This window comes from Oreochromis aureus, linkage group 2 (assembly GCF_013358895.1).
Source record: "Oreochromis aureus strain Israel breed Guangdong linkage group 2, ZZ_aureus, whole genome shotgun sequence".
Taxonomy (NCBI): domain Eukaryota; kingdom Metazoa; phylum Chordata; class Actinopteri; order Cichliformes; family Cichlidae; genus Oreochromis; species Oreochromis aureus.
Window position 1 is genome coordinate 30,677,267 of NC_052943.1, and position 13,853 is coordinate 30,691,119.

General features: G+C 47.2%; 1 long non-coding RNA gene across 1 annotated transcript; it reads right to left on the reverse strand.

The window, feature by feature from the left end:
• Nucleotides 1–5,965: 5,965 nt before the first annotated feature.
• LOC120441915 lies at nucleotides 5,966–7,520 on the reverse strand. Its single transcript, XR_005614377.1, has 3 exons — nucleotides 7,495–7,520; nucleotides 6,547–6,690; nucleotides 5,966–6,169 (listed from the first exon to the last, which is right to left on the reverse strand). It is a non-coding gene; the product is annotated as an uncharacterized LOC120441915 (long non-coding RNA).
• Nucleotides 7,521–13,853: the final 6,333 nt, after the last annotated feature.

Here is a 13,853-nt window from a genome sequence, read left to right on the forward strand (position 1 = left end):
ATGAGAGATGAAGGAGACGACAGCAGTTGGTGTGTGTTTGTGTGAAAACCGACATTAAACGTGATTTTATCACTGCTCCATAAACGACTGTAAGTCAAGATGTAACCTCACAGTGCTAGCTCCACCCCTTTCATGCGAATGCACGGGTCAAATCCGGGTTAACTCAGCCAGTTAATGACCAGCTGATTAGCAGTGCTGAATCCTGCTATTTATGTTTCACTTTGGACGGATTATTAATCTTGTGAACAGTCTTCTGCATGCAGCATGGAGTGTGTGTGTCTGAGCCCAGTGTGTCACAGTGTGTTGTGTACAGCTGTCTCTGTCAGGTCCAGCTTGCATTCCACACCATAAGACTGAGGGGGCATGTCCTCATGTGCAGAGGGCTGTGCTGACAGGGTGAAGATCACCTGATCACCTGCCGCTCTTCACTGTGCAGAGTGACGTAGGGCTACATCTGATGTAGGGCTACATCTGTCCAGCTTCTCGATGCTCCAAACGCTGTTTGATGGACGCGTTGTGAACGTTGTGAACGTCTTTTAATTAAACATGAGCTTTAATGGTTTCTAAATATTTCCCTCTGTTGTTTTTCACACAGACCTTTGGGACAGACGTGTAGACGGCTGGATGCGCTGCGATGTGCGTACATGTGAAAAACAAGAATGATGTGACGACACATCGACTCTGATTTCATAACCAAGAGGATTTAAACATCGCGTCTTTCACCTGCATTTACCTCTAAAATGAGTTGGAAGGTTTCTCACTTTTATCCATTACTGTGTGATGCCTTGCTGCTCTCAGCCAATCAGCACACAGAGAGAGAGAGGGGTGCTCCTGTACCAGGACAGCAGCACAGGTATGGAAGGGTTCTGATTCTGGAGAACGTGTGACCAGGTTAGAAGCAGTGAGCTGGCCTTTTTGGGTCTGTATTAAACTAAACTTAGAGTAAAACTTGGGCACTTTGGTCCAGTCTGCTGCTCTGATTGTTACCATGGTGACCGGTAGACGCCCCCCTCCCAGAGCACTCATGCCCCTGTATCATCTAACCCCCCACCCCCACCCCCGTTACACCCCCGCTGACACATCTGGAGTCACTGACTCAGGGAGACTTCCTTCATCCTCCTCTTCATCGCTCTCACACCAGCAGAGCGCTGCTGATCTGACATCCTGCCGCTCGCCTGTCCGCTCGTATCCCCGCCCGTCCATCATGACTGTCAGGCCGGAGGCTGCATGCACTCGTGGCCCGAGCTTTCAGACGCCGTCACCTTTGACCTGAACGTGTCACCCGTTGTCGAGTCATTGTGGAGTCTTTTTGTCGATGAGTAACACAACAGGACACAGCTTTCACACCTTTTCTCCTCTGCTGTCATTTTGTTTCCTCTCCTCAGTCGTGACCTCGTCAGCTTTCTGTCCTCGCAGCTCTTTCTGTCAGCGGGTGATCCTCCTTCTCTCTGATACTCATGTGCTCTGCACGTTGTGGGTCTGCTTGCTGCTGCGTCTTAACACTGAGGTGTATCACGGATAGAATGAATGGACTGGTATATATGCAGCACTGTTACTGATGCCTGAGCGCTCTCTAACACACTCACACCTTGGTGGATGCATCAGCAGTAGCATGGAGTTTAGCGTCTTACACCAGGACTGCAGAGGTCAGGGAGCAAGGGGTGAGGCTGCAGTCTGACATGGTGCTTCAGTTAGTCTTGTTAGCTGAGAATGATCTTGGGTGTGACAGAAGAAGTCTGAGAACACACTCATCACCACTAATGCTCCTCTTAGGTTGACTTGTGAAGGGTTGCAGGAAGACGTGAATCACTCCCACAGCGCCACCTACAGGAGCATGAGGGAGGAAACAGGATCCAGCTTTGCTGAGGCTGAGGATTTTCTCTCCTCTCAGAGCTGTTTGACGTTGAGCTTTAAACCTGCAGCAGCAGCAGATGAAGCTGCAGCCACAGTGACATCAGCAAACTGATGTCAGCACTGCAGCACTGATGTCACAGAGATCATCACTTCCTCATTAAAGCAGTGTTTCTATAGCAACTCTCTCTCACCTGTCAGCATGTGACAGGTGAGACTAAGCCAACACACCACAACATGAAAACCATCATTTATCTGCACAATGCAAAGACACACACACACATTGCACTGTAAACCGAAGATGGAGTCATACATAGATCCATGCATACTGAACCACAGGTCACCACGCTGCCAGTCCAGTTTAACATCGAGCTGTTAGAAACTTGGACAGCACACCGCATCAAAGGAACATCAGACAGCATGTTTCTCACTCAGAGCAGATATGATACATTCCCCCCACTCAGATCCTCTGATCACCTCCTGGTTCAGATGTTTCTCTGGAAAAGCTGCTTTCACTGATGTTTCTGCTAGTATCAACTAGTTTGAGTCTGCTGATGTGTTCAGGTAAATATAGTCTGCCACACCTGGAAAAGCGGGCCAGTGTGTTGTGCGGAGCAGATAAAGCTCATGTGACTGCAGAGCAAACAGGGAGCAGTGAGCAGCTCTCCTCCTCGGAGGTGGGGAATGAAATCTGTGGCTGAAAATAATTTTTCACTCCTCTGAACTCAGAATCACCTCATCACCAAACGCAGCATGCCAGACGGACGCCGACCTCCATGTTTATGACCGACACAGATGCTGATATTCAACCACAGAAAAGTAGAAGCAGCGAGGATGTGAGAAGGTGGTGCTGACAATGAGTGTCTCAGAATATTTGCAGGATTAATGAGTCAGGAGCAGACTGAGGCCTGATGATCCCAGGATCCGCATGCAGCCTCTTCCTGTTCCACAGAAACACAAACCCGGGCATGCTCAGTTTCTCTTCTGAACTTTCCATTGTTGTTTTGGTGTTTTGTTAAATTGCAGCTGTTATCCAAAGGAACCAGAGCATAGGAGAGCGCAGAGCTCTTCAGTGAAAGTGATGGATCCAGAATAAAGTCAAAGGATGGAGATGGTAAATCCACTCATTTGAGCTCAAACATGATGCCGACACAGACTCTTTGACCACAAACCTAAACAAACGACTTCAGCAACTGAACACAGCTGACAGTTGCATCCCACTACCTGCTCACTGCTGAGACAGCAGCCTGATTCGAGGCCAAGCCTCCAAGCGTCGATGGCGCAGCCACAAATATCTGGATGATATCCAGGTGGAGACTTCCTGTTCTGCAGGCTGTCGTCATTTACAGTTTGACTGAGTGCACAATCACACGTACACCCAGCGGGAGGCGGCTGTTATGAAGGGTTTGGTCCGTAGAGACCAAACCAGTTTGGTCTGTATGAGGCTGTACCAGAGAAACTGCAGGGTCGGCGGTTCCTCTGGGTGTAGATCTGCTGCAGCACCAGCCTGAGTTTCTTCACAGTGTGGGAAGTTGAAATTCACGGAAACCACTGAATCATGTGGTATTTGAGGTGTGTCGAATGCTTTGTGATGTGAACGCACGCCCTGAGCAACATGCAAGAAAATATTCCCAAATCATAAATATTCATAAACCAGGAAGTTACTGTTTCACCTGTTCGCTAACCTGGTGTGAGGAAGACGTGGAGGCTGATAATGTCAGTCACAGATGATTGGTGGATGTAACATTAGAAGTGTTGCCGCCTGCTGGGCTCAGAATATAAATCAGAGGATGTCTCTGCCGCTGATGGACCAGATGATGCACATCAGCTGGAAAACATCTGTTTGTCTCCCACGCACCTCCAGTGACCTCTGACCTCAGCAGCACACTCTTCATCCTCACAGCTTCCTAAAATTCCATCTGTGTGTGTTTGTGAGTGACACTGAGTCAACCTGCTGAGGATGCCTTCTCGACTACCCTGGTGGGGAGAGCCGAGCACAGCAGCTGGTGTAAAAACAAACAGATGACGTCACCCACGTCATCACAGCCCAGCCTATGTGGGCACGCACACGCACACATACACACACGTTGTGTGCTTTTTTCTGTTGCACTGTTGTGTCTGTATCGTTCTGTTGTCTTTCTTTTGTTTTTTTGCTCTTCATGCAGTCGTGTTGATTGTCTGTCACATGCAGCACCATGGTCTTGGAGGAACGCTGTGTTGTTTCACTGTGTACTATACCGTTGCACATGGTTGGAATGACTATAAAGCCACTTGATTTGACTTGAACATTCCAGATTCCTGATCAGGAATGCTGACCTTCTGGTTTCCTGCTTTGAGGACAAAATTACATTTTGGAAAATAAGCGTACCTGTAAGACTTCAGGTGCGTGAGTGATGCTTTCATAGTTCAGCTATGATGGTGCATAGCTGCTGCAATCAGCCTGTTTAATGCACCAAATACCAGCCTATTAATAATAATAATAGTCCTAACTATTGGTTATGCTCACGTATAATGACTGTTGTGCAACACGTCAGGCCACGTGCCAGCTAACAGCTACACCCTCTAAGGTGGAGGAGACCGCTGCTTGGCAGGTAGGATAGCTTCTGTATGCTAATAAATGTAATTGTGATTAAAACTTGCATTTGGTATTTACTCAAATGATCTTGGACTAGAAGAAACATTTGTTTGATGACCTGCAACATGTCAGTGCCACGTTTGGTGCTTTCCACTTACAGCAGAGCTCCACATGGGGTTTCAGCTCTGACGCTACATCAGCTTTCCAGCATCACCATCTGAGACTACAGTAAGTCTGCTCAGTGTGATGATCTGTCATCTTCGAGCTAGCAGCACGTTCATGAGCTAGCTATAACTTCTTCATGTTTCCCTGTAAAACAGCAGGAATGCCATTAAGGACGAGCGAGCTGTCAGTTCAGGTTAGCCGACACAGAAGATGCAGGCCCGCCAGGTCGTTCTGTTCTGCGTGAACAAAACTGAGTAAAAGCATTTATATTGGTGTGCACAAACATCCAGATCTGACTGATAAATGTAAAAAATGAGGTGGACAGAAATCTATCACAGCGTCAGCTAGGCCCCGCCTCTTTCTCTTTCACAGACGTGTGATTAGCAGGTGGAGAACTCTTGATGGAAGGCTGGAGCTGCAGGTGTGGTGAAGCACACAGGTATGCAGCCAATTAAACAATTCTCTCGTTGTTCTTGAAACACACGTGTAATATGAAGCGTGGCCACGCTGCAGGTCCTGCATCACGTGCTCAATCTTTCCTCTCGCTGAACACGTGCAATTCATCATGGAGGTCTGAAGGAAGGCTGGGTGTGAGCCGGGAATCTGATATTTACCTGGATTTATCCGAGTGGGCCTTTGTGGAGGGTGGATCGTTGGGTCTGCGGTGCAGCGCCGCTTCCCATGGCTCTGATTAGATGGCATCTCCGCCGCGGGCTCAGCTCTGTTTGGGTTCTGCTGGGAAAGATTTTTGCTGGCTGCTTACACTGAAACACTCGGCTGTTTAGGGACAGAGACATGTAATCCTTCTCATAACAGACTGAAGGATGCGTGTCAGTCACAGTCACAAAGGAACCCAGACCGCGGCCCACTGCAGGTTTCGTAGAGGGGATGGATTTTGTAGTTTTCCAGCTTTTCCTGCCGATAGTAGAAAGTACATACGAGACAGCAGCTCTTGTTTCTAATATTCTGATATCTCAGAGATTAAATGAACAGTTAAACTTCTTTCGCAGGTCCGTCCGACTCAACATTAAACCATGCTGTACGTCAGGCGTGTCTGTATTACTGCTCTGAGTTGTTTCAATCGGCCATATTTGTGTCGTTTCTGGTCCGCACACACTCGGGTCAGAGTGGAGCTGCGGCTGAGCTTCAGACTGACTGTGTGTGATCCTGCAGGCGTGTTGAAGCTGCTGCTAATATTCTCCTCAGGCCTGCCTTTGTCTGCTCTCTGCTTAAGAATAAAGTTTTATGATTGTTCAGTGCGCTGGAACAGTACAGCGGGGCCTTTACAGCCACGCTGAAGACTTCACGTGACGTTCAAGGGCACCTCGACAATACGTGCTGAGGCAGTAAGGAAGTGCTGCTGACCTTGGTATTTGAGCCAACGACCTTACAGTCAGAGCGTTCCCGTGAAGACGAGTCTGCTGCTGTTTGCTGATAAGGAACGATATCTCAGAGCGCCGCGGCGTGTCAGCAGATCTCTGCAGCTCCAGGATGAGGACGTTTATTATCGGGTCACCGGGATGCACAGAGGCAGTATAAACACCACACCGGGAGAGGCCTTACCCCCAGCAGGGGTTCCTGAAATCACACAAAGACAGTTTCTGTCAGATCTGTGAGCACAACAGCAGAGAAAAGCACTGCGTCCCTCGGGCTGTGTGATGTGACACAATCATCTTTACAGGTGTGTGAGGAAAGCCTGTGCCTGCCTGCAGCATGTGACTGAGCCCACCTGCACAGATGTCAACCTGATGTCTGCAGCTGGACAGATGTGTAGTAGATGTGAAGTACTCAGACGGGGGGAGGGGAGGTTTGTGATGGCTCAGTGCATTAATCCAGCATTCTGCAGACTGTCTGCGTCATCACACACACGCACACACACACTTTAACCTTCACTCACAAGCCTCCAAGTACTGACCGCACACAAATCAGTCACCGCAATAAAATCTCCTGCTCACCCGTTTGCTGGTCCTGGGGATTGTGGGTGTGGCCTCTGTGATTCACGCTCAGGTCCTGCACATGCTCAGTCACACTGGGAGGCCTGGTCACGCCTCTTATCAACATCTCCAAGCTGTGTCAGCTTTTTATGTTCAGCTCCATCGCTGTAACCAGGACCCAAACAGGAATCAACAAAAACACAGGGAAATCAGTGAGGGCGGGACAATCACAAAGTTGGGGAAGAAAAGCAGGAAGTAAAATGCATGACAAAAACAACCTTCAAAGTAAAACAGGCAGTAACCAAAAGAGAAAAAAATGGAGTCATGAAGAATAAGCATGCTGACGGAGACAGAAAGAAGAAAACACTAACAACTCTGAGAAGTAATGTAAGGCCAGAGCGTTACTACGATCTGCTTTATTGTCACTATAACATCTCACATGTGCAGCCAAACAGTTCAGCAGTGATCAGGGTGAGGAGGACGCTGTATGATATGATCAGCCTTCCTGAGGCACAGTAGGGAGAGAGCATCCAGTAACTCTCTGGGCTGTGCTAATGACCCTCCACACACAGGAGTAATATGTTAAAATGGAGCAGTGGTAGGAGGACACCAACAGGCTCTGGGTGGTGTTGTTCTCCCTGATGACCTGTTTCTGCTGTACCTTCTTGTGTACCTGACTGTGCTGGATGTAATGTGTATACAGTGGTCCCTCGTTTATCGCGGTACTTACGTTCTAAAAATAACCCACAAGAGGTGAAATCTGTGAAGTAGCCAGCTTTATTTTTTACAATTATTATAGATGTTTTAAGGCTGTAAAAACCCCTCACTACACACTTTATACACTTTTCTTAGACAGGCAAGAAGATTTTCACACTTTTCTCTCTTGTTTGAACACCCTCAAAGTTCAAACCTTCGTAGAAAAATAAGTCCAGTATTATATTATAATCCGAAAAATACGGTAACTTCTACCTTCCTTTAGCATGTCCAGAAGTCCAACTTTTTGTGCGATGGTTAGCATCTTCCTCTGCCTTTTGGGTGCTACCGCAGGTGCAGATGTGTTAGCATGCCGTCTGTGCAGATGTGTTAGCATGTGATCTGTGCAGATGTGTTAGCATGCTGTTTGTGCAGATGTGCTAACACATCTACACAAACAGCATGCTAACACATCTGCACAAACAGCAGATGTGATCTGTGCAGATGTGTTAGCATGCTGTTTGTGCAGATGTGCTAACACATCTACACAAACAGCATGCTAACACATCTGCACAGATCACATGCAAACACATCTACACAGACCACATGCTAACACATTTGAACAGACAGCATGCTAACACATCTGCACAGACACACAGACAGCATGCTAACACATCTGCACAAACAGCATGCTAACACATCTGCACAGACAGCATGCTAACACATTTGAACAGACAGCATGCTAACACATCTACACAGACCACATGCTAACACATTTGAACAGACAGCATGCTAGCACATCTACACAGACCACATGCTAACACATTTGAACAGACAGCATGCTAACACATCTGCACAGATCACATGCTAACACATCTGCACAGACAGCATGCTAACACATTTGAACAGACAGCATGCTAACACATCTACACAGATCACATGCTAACACATCTGAACAGACAGCATGCTAACACATCTGCACAGACAGCATGCTAACACATCTGCACAGACAGCATGCTAACACATTTGAACAGACAGCATGCTAACACATCTGCACAGACAGCATGCTAACACATCTGCACAGACAGCATGCTAACACATCAGGTAACAGGAGCAGGGCTGAGCAGGGAGGGTTGAAGCTCCATGTCTCTGCAGTAGCATCAGGGAGTTGATCGCTTCTCTCTGTCAGATATAAACTGAGGAGCTCCATGCCTTTCTTCATGATGGGAGCCGTGCACGCTTACACTTGCATTTCTGTGTGACTGTGGATTTAAATGCATCAATTCAATTCAATTCAATTTTATTTATATAGCGCCAAATCACAACAAAAGTCGCCTCAAGGCGCTCAAACATCAGTATGATTGTTGAGCAGCTTTAATTTAATTGTGCCTGTTTGAAGCAGCTTTTATAAGGAATAATTGAAGCCTCTGTTCTTGGTGTGCTGCAGATGTGGAGCTGCTGCCTCGTCCCTCTGTTGTAGCTGCTGCTGCTGAGAGTCAGGAGATTATGCCCTCCCTCCTCCTTCAGGCCCATTACCATTTTCCTTTCTTCTTTTGTTTCTGTGTGCCTTCATCTTTATATCAGCAGGGTTTTTACGGATTTAGTGATCAATGTGAGCTGTTCTTCTTGTTCTTCTCCTCTGTGGTCTTCTCTCCAGCTTCTGCCTCTATTCCCGCACAATTTCTGTCTTCCAGTCCTTTCGATATAGACCTTAAGCTCCCGCCTCCTCTTGCTGCCATCATCTTTTTCTTTCCACCTCACTTCTATCTTCATTTTTTCTCCTTTTTCATCGTCTAATAATATTTTCTTCCCTGCCTCCTTTCCTGTATCCCTCCAGGGCCACGTACAGAGGTCACACTTTTTAGGAAAGAAGGAGAGAGGGCCTCCCTGCTGCTGCGGAGTCGGGGCGGTCTGCTTCTCCCCACCGCAGGGAAAAGGGTAACACCACCTGGGTCTGGGCGCAGTTTCCCCCTCCAGGGGCAAGGGTACCTAGACCCGGGGCCTAGAGTACGCTTGGGGAGTGTGATTGTGTGTACAGTGTCTCTCTATGTCTGTCTCCACGTTGGGTGAGTGTTGAGAGCATGAGGGTGGGAATGGATGTTTGTATCTATATGTCAGGTTGGGTATCAGACCCCACCTCTCTGGGGACATCTCAGGCCCTCCAAGGTTTGGAGGCCCATCTCCCCCCACCACTTCCCCTGCCGGTGGCAGGCGCCCTCAGACATCGGTGCGTGGGTGGTTCTTTGTGTCCGGGGTGGGCGCCCAGGTACCCACCGGCTCACTCCTTGGCGGCTGCTTATCGGGGCATGGAGCCTGGGGCTCGCTCGGGGGCCACTGGGATGGGGTGCCCTCGGCCTCTCGGCCCGGGCTCGGTCACTCAGGCACAGCTGGCTGCCGGCGGAGCTCATGGGCACGTCACTGCAACCCCCTGGCTTCTGCTCCGCAGCTGCTGAGTGACCCCTCATCTGGGACTCTCCTCAGCTCTTTCTGGGATAGTGGCGCGGCTGCCCTCTGTTGGTCTTCCTTGGTCTCTTGTGTTCTGGGGCCTCTGGATGTCTGGAGTTTTGATCTCCTCCATACCTGCTTCATGTCCTGGAGGTCGGGGCAGTGGCCCCCACACCCTCTAGCAGATCATTACATGAAGGAACCTTTTTAAAAACAAGCGTTCATGCTCACAGGTGTACACACGGGTGATCACACACACAAACTACACCCTTTTGGGCTCCTACCTCAAAGCACACTGTGCGCTGTCGATCTCACGTGCTGCACCATAATGTTTAATATTTAGTATTTACTGTCATATTCCCATATATCATTGTGATCTTGTTTATTACTCTCGTCTTCTTCTGCTTGCTTTTTTTTTCTTTCTCAACAGGTGATCCAGGTGATCGATATGTATTTTTTTGTCTGCTTATTCTGTTGGTTTTGTTTTTGCCCTTTTCCCCGTCCCTCTTCTCAGGTTTTTTTTTTTCTTTCCTCTTTCTTTCTCCCTTTCTTTCCCCAGTCAAGTCTGTCCCGTATTCAGCAAGTGAAAATAAAATAAACAATAAAAGGTGAATCAGATGGACCATTACGGCAAGGCTGGGATGGTCCATTTGGTAAAGTAAATCCGTTGGGCATCTTTCTTCGCCTTTAAACAATAATTCTGATGGCAAAAGAACCAAACGGGACAGGTTAAAAAAAGAAAAAAAAAAAAGGAAAGAAGGAGAGAGGCTGAGTGAAGAAAAGAAGGAAGCAAGTGAAAGACTTATTACATTGGTGTCTGTCACAGATTTCATCAACAATATGATATGAAACAGGTGTGTGTTGTAACCAACACATGGAGTCTCAGTGGGACTACCTGTTCAAATAAAGATTTAATAAAAAAACAACTAAAAATTGGAGACAAAGCATAAAGTCATAAAACACAAACCAACAGAGCAAGGTCGAGCTGTAGGCTCTAAGAACAACGAACACACGACCACGAGGGAGGACGGCTGAACTCGACCGAGAAAAACAGACAAAGGAAGTAAAAATAAATACAAAGCACAAAAGACTACCAAAATAAAACAGGAAGTAACAGAAAAGGGGAACACTAATGCAGACGTTACACAGCGAGCTGAGGAAAACGAACTCCAAGAGGCAGAACTGAGACTGAGAATAAAATCATGCAGAGAAATAAACTAAAACACAAGAGCTCAGAACACGCTGGGCAGAAAAGGTGAAAACCAAAAACAAAGTGAACACTCTGATGACCTCGACGGGGCCCCGGCACCAGGCAGAGGCTGCGTGCAGCTTCATCATTGTCCTGTAGGTGGCAGAGTGAGCTGAGGATCTATTTTAAGCTCAGCTGAGCTGAAGGAAAAGATATTTATAGCTCCTGATCTGTTTACTGTTAGCTGCTGCGGCTTTCACACACACAGAGCTAAAAATAGCCAGCATCCACCTTCTGCAGCGTGCCCTCCTCCTTCATGCATCTCCACACAGAGGAAGTGCCACACACACACACACACACACACACACACACACACACACACACACACACACACACACACACACACACATCCCTCAGCCACAGCTCGGCTGATGAGATGCTGTTACAGACAGAAACATGATTCTGATAGAGTTTCTTAATAAAGGCAGAGATCATAAAGAAATGCATCTGTATACATATTTGTCAGACAAGTAGCGAAGCAGCTCTCTTTTTCTTCATCATTTCACCTCCTCAGAGGAGCTCTCTGGTCGAAGCGGCCATCATCAGCTCGGCTAAAACTCCTTTGATGATGTTGGTGAAGCAGGCTGAACGCTGCGGCAGCTCGCCGCCTCGTTTCTGCTGAACGCCTGACTCACCGAGTTCATCGGGATACAGAGTGTGCTACTGTGAGCCGCACTGATGTCTCACATCAAAGGCAGTGTGGAAAGGCTCACCCTGCCGGCGAAACATGTGACCCTCTGCTGTTTTTATTCAGTTCATCTGAACTCTTTAGTGTCAGATAAGAAAGAAAAGCACTGCACTCCTTTTATATCACTGCTCTTTACTTTAGCCGTTGAACCTGAAAACGCTGCTCTGCATCAGCTCACACTCAGCGTGAAAGCAGGAAGTCCCCGACGGAGAGCTGCCGACGCTCCGGGGCGTCCACACGATGATTGTTTCACTCTCACCGGCTGATTTCAGTTCAACTGTCAGAAAATACACAACAACACAATAAACTCAACACTGAGACAGAAAGAGGCAAACACACACAAATATGTACAATAATACACACAGACACACACACACACACAGTGGTGTGAGATGAATACTTGTAAACAGGCAAGTACACACATTCTTAACTAGCAGTACACATACTTGTGTTAGTTGAAGTACTGATTCCAGTAAAAGTTAAAGTACAGGTAGTGCAAAGCTTACTGAAGCTCCTGCTAATAGAATAAAGTAATATTACAACACGGGAGTTTTTTCTTTTACTTTGCCTCCACCATAAACAGAAGTAAGCTGTTACAGCGCGGCGTAAGAAGGTGGAGGAGGTCTCAGTGGCTGTAGTGGCACAGTGTGAGGCCGCGACCAGCTGACCTGTTCAACAACACAAAGTTACAGTCAGCGCAGTCCTTATGTTTAAATCCAACTTTCTTCTTCCTCTCTCCATCTCTGAGTGAGCTTCTCTAATGCTGTGATCCAGCAGCTGGACCTTCAGGTCACACACACACACACTGAGACAAACACACACACCAACAGACACCAACAGACATACCTCAGTGACAAATAAACCAATAGGGTTTAGGCTCAAATTGGTTATATGTTTGAAGGTGTAGAAATAAAGACGTTCTAAATATGTGTTAAATCTAAAGCAACAAGCCTGTTTTGACAATGCAAGGAGGAGCAAGTATAGATATTTGTGTAAAAATGTTTGGAGTAAAATCTTTTCAGGAAAAATAAATAGTAAAGTACAGATACCTGAATGTTCTACACAAGTACAGTAATGAAGTATAAGTACCTGGGTGTTCACCAAGGCTCAGAGCAGACTCCACCTGCTGAGGAGACGGAGATCTTTGGAGTGCAGGAGGTGCTCCTGAATGTTGTCTGTTGGAACAACAGCCTATCAGTTGGATAAGCTCATCAGGAAGGCTGGCTCTGTCCCAGTGCAGGGGGTTGGACCAAGACAGTCCCCCCCCCCCACATGAAGCTGTGGCAGAACTGGAGAGCTCCTTCAGTCGCAGGTCCTTCCTCCCAGCAGCTGTTAGACTTCATAACCATCACTGCTCCAAACAGACACAACTATAAATATCAACAGCCTGCCGGTATTTGCACAGTTTCTGAAAATAGTGTGTCCTTGTTGTTTTAAGCACATTTTCACACCACTTTTCGTACCTCTTTTTCTATATTTATTTTTAATAACTAGTCCTTTACAGCCTCTTATTCCTTACTTCTGTGTGACTCCATCTGACTGTCACCCGAACACGTGCATTTCCCTAATGATGGACAATAAAGGATATTTCTCTCCCTGCACCACTGTGCTGACAAAGATTTAAAAAAAAGGTGGAGGTAATGACACCGGGTATTTTTGAACTCAACATATCGAAGCTTCAGAGTCCTGTCGTGTTTTTTGGAGACTGAAGTGACCGTGAGGGTGTGCTAAGGTATCAACTGCACCACCTAATCAGTAACATCCAATCAAAATCGTAGAATTTTCCCCTGCACCAAATCTGGAGCTCAGCCTTTCTGCGCAGTCTGTTAGTACAGTGACCTCACAGCAGCCATGCTATTGGTCACATGATGTCATTAAAAGGCTCCAACAGCACAAACACGGTCCAGAGGTCCAGTTCAGGTGAAGCTAGCTGACCGCTAGCAGCAACAGCCGTCTGTGTCACCAGCCACCTGTCAGTCAGAGAGACCACGCCCCTAACAATGCAAACTTTAAGCCTTAATATAATTTAAACAGGTGAGTTACAGACACATCCTCCCCTGAACAGCTGTTATATTTCTCTCTGAATTCAATGTTTCTGTTCCAGGCTGTAAACGTGTTTATTTTAACAGTGGAGTGTATGGGGACTGACTCACTGCTGCCTCTGCTGGACGCCAGAGGAGCTGCAGCATCATGTTTTAGCTTGTTATTCAGTAGATGGTGAAAACACTTAGGCTGTGCGCAAATGTGCACACT